This window comes from Phocoena sinus, chromosome 4 (assembly GCF_008692025.1).
Source record: "Phocoena sinus isolate mPhoSin1 chromosome 4, mPhoSin1.pri, whole genome shotgun sequence".
Lineage (NCBI taxonomy): Eukaryota > Metazoa > Chordata > Mammalia > Artiodactyla > Phocoenidae > Phocoena > Phocoena sinus.
In genome coordinates, this window is record NC_045766.1 from 135,908,915 (window position 1) to 135,917,731 (window position 8,817).

Below are 8,817 nucleotides of genomic sequence, written 5' to 3' on the forward strand. Positions count from 1 at the left end.
CCTTAAAACATGGTTAAAATGGTAAATTTTATGTTATGTGTATTTGACCACAATAAAAAAGAAATACGTGATTTTAGAAAGAAAAAAATGTTTTTTTTAAAAAACAGAATTCTAGCTGCAGGTAAAGAGTAAACTTAAGATGAAAGGTAGGTGAGCCAGAACCGCAGTGGATCTGAGCTTCTAAGCCCTCAGTAGGTGTTTTACCTCCTAAACCAACCCTGGAGTGGTGCGGGGGTCTTAAAATTTTTTATCTATGTCCCAGGGTTATATAAGTGACTTTCTATTGATGTATCTCATTAAACTGGGGAGGTATTCAGCTGGAAAGTGAGGACTGGTGCCAAGGAATTCAATTGGTCTATTGCTACTTGTTGCTATTTATGTGTGAGAATGACACAGATTTATCCTGCCATCCACAATTTTAAACAAAAACAAATAACTTTCATGAAAAAAACCTCATTTTCTGTCTGGTTTCCCCTTGGGAGCAAAGCCTTGCTTTTCTTAAGTGGGATGAATTTTGCACTTCATTAAATGCCCCGATCTTTTCATCATGTTAGCCTTTAAGGCAATAACATAATCTTAGATCATCTAGATTAATGATTGCAATAAAACCATGGGTATAAATCTTAAGAGGGCTGTGAAAATAAACAGCTGCAGATGATAAAGTCTGATTTCTAAAATTTCAGAAAGATTTATCGCGATTGATGGTGATCCTATGGGTATTTTTTTTTTCTTTTTCTTTTCTTGTCTAATTAAACCAAACAATCTTTCCTAGAGACTTATCAAACTTCCAGTTGAGGAGTTGAACAGGTCTTCAGGGGTAATGTACTCCCTGGGAAAAATGTTCAACCCAAATCCTTCCGGTGTGATTTAAATTCAGTCTTGACACTTTCATGGGAACACTGAGAGTACAAGTAAGGAGCGCTGTCTACACACGAAACGGCATTCTCCAAGATTCGCTATAGCACGAGATTGGTGCCCTGAATTTAGGACAGGATGATGAAGACTATTCCAAATGCTAGAAGATACTCAGGTCATCTCCCTGACCCTTACTGATCCACAAAGGAAAAATGTCTCCTCGGCCTACACACCAGCAGGAGTGAGGGACTCAGACCTCTAGACTTCCAAGGAAAACAGGGTAGTGAACCAAAACGATGTCGCTACTATATTCATGTTGGCCAAGGAGTTCCAAATTTTTCTTAAATCTGGCTCAAGACATCAGTTAGGGTTCCTTAACAAGGTGGGAAAAAGAGACTTGGAAGAAGTTGGAGCTTTGTTGATTCTTCTGCATAGGGCAGCAGCTCATGGTTCTATCAGGAGGTCCATTCAGATTGTTCTGGAATATTCTATGGCTCCACAGGTACAAGACACAAAATGTATGACTATTCCATCCTCTCTTTTGAGATAAAGTTTGAAGTTGCTTATGTGAAAGAACCTAGAAACATCGTATGGCTTAGAGATACTAGTGTCTTCACCCTCATGCTAGCAAACACTTAGAGGTCCAAGTGATAAAATCCACATCAGTGTCTGATTCTTTCAGTTTTAATCCCTTTGCATCACAGGCTCAGCATGTCCGGTTTCCCTAGACATGGGGCCACTGAGACAGGAAGCACTGCTGGAGAGGGCGTCAGGCCCCCCTCCTCACTCATAGAGAGCAATACTCCAAACTCGGTGCACGCCCCACCCCCTCTGCCCAGGACCACATAGAAATCATCTTGATGCCTTACACTAGTTTCTATCTTTTCAATGCTGTTTCAACCTTGCACTGCAGTGTGTTTATTCTGCATTAGAGTTTCTGGGTATTTGCCTTCATAGCATCCTTGGGGTAAAGCTCTCTGAGGTCAGACGTCACCCTCATGTCCCTCCTAGTACCTGGTCTAACTGCCTTCCACTCCCAACTTCCATCTTCAAAGTTGCACATCTGAAAGAGGTGCAATTGGGATTGTGAGAGATTGGGAAGTAAGGTCAGTCCTTAGTGAAGTCTCCTGAAGAGGTGGAAACGGGGCAGCCTGGGGGTGACGCTCCATCGAAAGAATGAAACCTCCGTCAGCCTCCAGCTTAGACACATCCCTCTCCAGTCCCCACATCCCACCGTCACCGTCGTTTTCCAGGTTTGTCCTCTTGTGAATGACTCAGAGTCCTTTCCTCACCCTGATTCCTGAATACACCACAAGGCTCCGAAGCCCAGAAGACCAAGCTTCTAAACTGTGTGTGTGCGCGTGTGTCTGTGGGTGGAGGTTGGCGCAGAGTGGCTTGAAGCCAGGAATCTGTAAGCATTTTTACCCTCATCATAATAATATGAATATTATAAATAGTATGTGCTTACTAAATATTTATAGCATTGGATGATTTCTCTATCACACAGATGGGTGGCTCTGGGGACTAATTAGTTGTGGATCAAAAGCCCATGACAGGGACTCACATCCCCCCTGCACCCCCATGAGGGCTTAGAGTGAACTAGGGGATGGAAAAAAGGACCTGTTTCCTTAGCGGTAGCAGTGAAAGCTCCGAAAGAAGGGGTGTTGGGACGTGTGTGGTTGTGTCCCTGTGAGTGTGTTGTTGTGAGCAGAGACTAGTCAGTGCAGGCCAATAAGGTGAAGAGGAAGACCCTGGATTTGAACTTTGGTTGGCTGGCTCCTTGCACCAGCTCTGAGCCTTTGGGCAATTTCTTTAACTTATCTCAAGGCTACAGTTTTCTCATCTGTCCTTCATAGAGTTCTTGGAAGGACTAAATATCCCAACACGCATAAAACACTTAGCATGGAGCCTGGTGTACAGTAAACACTCAATAAACATCAGCTATTACTATTATTAGGGCTGACCCCAGCTACAGATGAGAGGCTTCTAAGGCTCCAATAAATCCTCATGAGAGGGGCCCACGAGCAGCCAAGGCTGTGCTGGCTTGAATTTTTGGAACTGTCTTAATATATTTGAAATTTATACTGAAATCCAATGTGCTGAGGTCTCCTGATAAAAACAGAAAAAAAAAAAAAAGTGGAAGCATATGGTGGTCTGGGTCTTAAAGAAAAATGACTTCCGTGATAGAAACACTCTGTTGGAGAAATATGTCTTTTCAGCCCCGTCAGTCACAAACCTTTTCCAAATGTTGACATTACGCGTGATATTAATATACTCTAAAGGATCCGTGGAAAGTGGAAAAGCACAAATGTGCCATGCAAAGCCCGAGCCATGCCAATGCCCTTAATGGATTAGAAGTAACAGTTCACAGCTAGCTTTGTGTATTAGGGTTTGCAGTGGCTGGTGTCAGGGTGCTTACAACAATTAGTCACCACCCAAGGGTGTGGCCAAATCTGGATTTTTCTAAATTAAAGAAAACAGATTCTCTCTCATCCAAGGATTTATTAAGGTTTTATTTTATTTTACTTCATTATCAAGGACTTTTTCCCTTTTGGATCCCTTCTTGGTTTGGGAGGTAAATTCTTATTTAGAATAAAGCTTCGTTTTTTACCTCCGCAAGCTTGGAGGAGTTACTCAGGCAGAGAATAACCTTTGAAGTTAAGAGAAACTGTGCTATCAAGCCAGGATACGAAACAAAACCAGAAAGGCACCCCTAATGCATTATGGAATACAATGCAGAATCTGCCCGAAGGTGATGCTAATTTCTGCTCTTGTCAATGAAAAACAGGTGTCAGGACGACTTGCTCTGTATTCATCTGAATCCTCAGGACTCCGGAGGTACCACATGGCGATACGGCAAAGCTAGTGGGCCTGGTGGGCAAGCGGGTAGCCCCGTGATGGGGCAAGGGCTGGCTCCTTTATTTTCTTTGGCATGGCTTATGGAAAAGTCAGAGAAAATGAATTTCAAATGATGGGTCAAAACTCAAGATCTGAAACACATTTCTTCCATCCTGTAGGTCTCCTGCGTTCGTGGAAATCATTCTGATAACTTTAATTTCATTGTCAGTTGCAGGTATATTGTTCATAGAGTTCTATTTGAAAAACTCTCTTCATTTCAGTCATTTATCAGGCAATGAATCTTTCTCAATCCTGTAAAATCGTGGAAAAAAGTTCAAATTGGCTGTAAATGATTACACTAATTTCCTGGGGTTTTTTCCATCTCTTTTCTCCTTTGCCTTTTAAAATTGTCCCTTTCGCCTGCGGCATATTTTGCATCAAAAATGTGGAGGGGGACAGAAGATCTACATTAAGGCAGCAGCTGGGATGGGGCATCGCTCAGGCAACTTTTTCCCTCACTCAGTAATTTTGTCCACGTTGTAAAAATATTTCAAATGCTCAACAAATGTTGGCGTGCTAAACGGAAATGTGGAAATAACAAAATACTGTTTGGTGGGAAATTTTAAGAAATTAGACAGACGCATGAATGCTCTTATGGACAAAAGAGAGGCGACTGTTTTCTAAAGACTCTGAACTTTCCGAAAAGGGAGGAGACAGATGCTAGAAGCAGAAGGAAGAACATTGCCTGCAGGTCTGCTTCCGGCTTCTCCTTTCGGTTAACTTTGTTCTGGAAGGCAGCTTCTGAGGGGTCTCCCATGCACTGTGTTCTGGAGTAAGACCAAATCATAAGAAAGAGGAATATCTCTCCTCCTCAAGTCCACCACCGACTTGAGCCAAGGGAGGACATCGTCTTCCCTGCATTTCTGGCACAAGGATACCGGCAGAGAATGGCAGGCTCTGACCCTGACCTTGGGGACCCCCAGAGCTGCAGGACTGCCGTGTCCTCTCCCTCTCCTAGCCCCGTGTCCCCCTGTCCCACACCCCATCCCTGTTAATCGGGCCTTTCTTATTCCTCCTGGGTTCAGCTCTGTCTTGTTCTCAAACACAGCAGGTCCAGTGTGTACAACAGACTGGGGATCCCAAGGACCCAGCTGCACAAATGACCCCCACCTGTGAGAAGGCTCAGAGCAGGGTCCATTGCCAGTACACCATGGAGCCCATGGGAGGGTGGCATGGCCCTGTTTCTTCGCATCCTGAGGGTCTACAGGGAGGAAAGCTTGCTCCCAGAGTTGGGGATGCAATGTTGTTTCCTCGGGATGAGGTTAGACGGAAAAATGGAGGTCTGTGTCTAATTTAAAGGGTAGTGAAGAATTTAAGCTTGCCCAAAGAGAGAGCTGGTCTTTGCCCTTGCTTTCTGGGAGGTAATCGCTAAGCCCCTGGAATGTCAATCCTGATAGGAGTGTCTTTGTTGGCCTCCGGGCCGTGGACCACCCGGGCAATAACAGCATGCTCTAGGGTTGGGGCTCTGGATCCTTGGTGTCTGCTCTGCCCCCCAACTCTGTCTGCATAATGGAGCCCCAGGAGAGACTCTGGACCCCAAGGCTCAAGTGAGCTTCCTGGTGGGCAATGCTCGGTGCATACATCACACATCACTCCCGGGAGGATAATTGTCCTGCGTGCACGAACAGGACACCTGCTAGCTCTGGGTCTGGTGCCCTCCTGGAGTTCACCCCATGCTCCTGCTTCTTTGGCTAATTTTAACCTGTGTTCTTTTCCTTTAACAAATGCAACTGGAGGATAACAGCTTCCAAAGAGTTCTGTGTGTCCTTCTAGTGAATTATTGAAACTAAGGGTGCTTTCAGAACACCCTGAACTTGCAATTGATGTCAGAAGTGAAGGTGGTGATCTTCCAGACATTGTCCCTCTAACTTCGCAGTTGGTGAGGGTTCTCACCTGGGGTCTTTTAATTTACATTTTCCTAATTAAAAGAAAAATTCTGTAATGGAAAATTTTAAATATACGTAATGACGGTTTTTCAACTCCATCACTCCTTTTACATTTACCATTTGGAAATTGCCATTCTAGTGTAAGCAAGAGCCTTCTCTCTCTCACCTGGGGTCTTCTTCTTGAAGTGAGGACCTGAGGGTTTGCAAGGTGAGCCTTCTAGAACCTTCTCGCTTCTCCACTTCCTAAAAGCTACTTATTCTTATTCCTACCTCTTGGCCGCACTCAATCCACTTAACAGTATTTCCATTTGAGTCACTTATATCCAAACTAGCAATTACTTCTTATGTTCAGCTGATACGATTTTTTAAACGATTCCTTTAAGGCTGACATATCCAGGTAAAAGGAAAACTTCTACTTCCATTTCCGGATCTGCAGAGTTGATACGATGTACACATTCTCTGGGAATGGTGAAAGTTAGACAAAACGACACACAATAGGCTCTTGAGAAATGTTAGTTCCCACCTGTATGAGTTTCCCGGGGCTGCCTTAACGAAGTGTCACAAACTGGGTGGCTGAAAACAACAGAAATTCGTTTTCTCACCGTTCTGGAAGTTTGAAATTAAAGGGTTGGCAGGGCCGTGTTCCCTCTGAAATGTGTAGGGAAAGCCTTCCTTGCCTCTTCCAGATTCTGGTGGTTGGCTGGCACTCCTTGGCGTTGCTTGGCTTGTAGCTGCATCACCCCAATCCCCCATCTTCACGTGGGTTTCTCCCTGTGTCTGTCTCTTCACATGGACTTCTTTCTCTAAGTCGTATTTTATTAGAGGGCCATCCTCCTCCATTATGACCTCATCTTAGCTAATTACATCTTCAAGGACCCTATCTCCAAATAAGGTCACATTCCAGGTACGGGGTGTTAGGACACGAAAATACCTTTTCCAAAGGGATACAGTCGAATCCCTGACACCCTCCATTTCCCCTTTCTGAAAACTAAAGCTAAACATGTGAGCTCCTACAGCCTCAGCTCCTTCATCTGTGAAATGGGAAGTGTTACATCACTACCTCCCCGTCTAGGAAGGAATCAAAGAGATGAAAGCAGGCACGTGCCCAGCATGCACCTCCACGGGTGGACCTGATAGCTTAGACGCTCGAGAAATGATACCTCATTATCCCTGTCAGGGAAACATCCAAGTAGGATGTTTTCTAATGCATTTACATTCATTAAAATCTGAGATGTGCAACGGCTCTTGCCTCACCTGTTTTTTCTCATCCCGCTGCCACCGGGTGCCTGGGGAGCTGGGAAGAGTACAAACCAAGGGGGCATTGTTTCCCGAGGAACCACATTCATCGACTCCGTTTGGACAGCCAGCACGCTGAGGCAGTCCCCGGCTACACCTTGCCTTCTTCCGTGTCTTGACTTCAAGCTTATCTGAGAGCCTTTTGTTCGGGCTCATAATTAGTCAGTGACTCAGTAGCCCACAAACATTACCCGGGAGCCAGACAAGACCAGCAAGCTCTGAGGACCACCTGTTCCAAGTCATTTCCTGTGTGGGTGGTAACTTCACAGGCCTGAAAATGTGCGTTACGGTAAAAATGGCTTCAGCCCTGGCACCCTGAGTTGTTGAAACTAGATGCAATCTCGCTTGACTATGTTCTGGCCAGACATACTTTGTTATTGCCTTTTGCAAATATATTAAAAACTCTTACCCCTTTATAAACAAATGTTCTCCAGGGGTAGGCAACACACCCTGGCTATAAGGGAGAAAACACATCAGTGTTTCATCTACTGGGTCAGCTCTGCAAGGACAGAAGACACTTGGGAGGGGTGTTGATTGAGGTGGTGTGTTTGTTCCAGTGGGGATCGTTACCGATGGGGGTTCAAGAACATTCACAGTCAACGTTAAGCTACACCTCACACTAAACTGGAGTTTTGGAAACATTAAAATCAAATCTTCTGTTCACAGTACTCTTAAATTGGCCAATGGAGTGGAAAAAAAAAACAAACAGCTCAGTTATTTATGTCATGTAGACAAAACACTGGGTTGGTTGACTGATTATTTCCACTGTATAATGAGCCATCGTTGCCATTTTCACTCTGAATTTAACTGCCACATTTTTCCATGAATGTAACAGTTCCCTCATGAAGAAGGTTCATTTTTCAACTTATCGTCCCTCATCTTCCGGCTTCCTGATCTTGCTGTAGATTGTCAAGTCCTTGGGTCATGATGAAACTTTAAAAATCATTTCTTTTTATTTTTTCTGATTAGAAAAACAATACAGGCTCACTATTGCACATTTTAACCACAGGCCCACAACCCAGGAAAAAGTAGTATCAAATTTATTTAACCAATCTTTTTTGTTGAGCATTTGGATGGTTCTAATATGTAGTTATTATTAAACAATTAGCATTCTATTAGTCTTTGATACAAGTAATAACTGATCATCTTAGTGCAGGATTAGTCTTAACATTAACATATATTTTAACAATGCTTTTATTTCATCTTATTTTTCAAACTTTCATTGCTTTGCCCTTCAGTGAAGAGGGTGGTTTTAGCTAGGGCTGCAAATTTATTCATCATAAAAATAAAATCAGAACAGAGTACACAGGAATCACAATAGGATGTAGGACAAGGTGTAGACTAGAGGTGAGGTTCTAGCCCCAATCACAACTGCTTAAGCTTTGAAAATAAAACAACTCATTTCTAAGCACTAAGTTGATGCTCTCCCATTAAACCAACTCTTACATTGTCCCCGGAAACTGGCCACCAAGACTAGTGAGCTACTAGTGAAGGTCGAGTGAACTGCTCTGGGTTATATGCTTATTATGTGTGTAAGGTTGCACTGAAAGCCCAGGTCTTTCAGCTGCACACAATTTTTCTTTTTTTAGGTATATACCTGTTCCAAGTATTGCTTATACTGAAAAATTGTTCTTTATCTGAAATTCAAAGTTACCTTAAGGTCCTGTATTTTTATCTGGGACACTTAGAGAGAGAACTGATGGTTTTACAAGCAGCATTTGTGTCTACTGGTTGGTTTGTGCCTGTGAGCTGTTAAATGTTTTGACCATCACACCCCTGCAAACAACAAACCACCTTGTCATTCGAGAAGTCTCCTTATTTATGACCAAGAGAGACAGTCTAGAAAAAAGTTCTCCTAAGTTCATGGGGCAGGAAGGCAGTG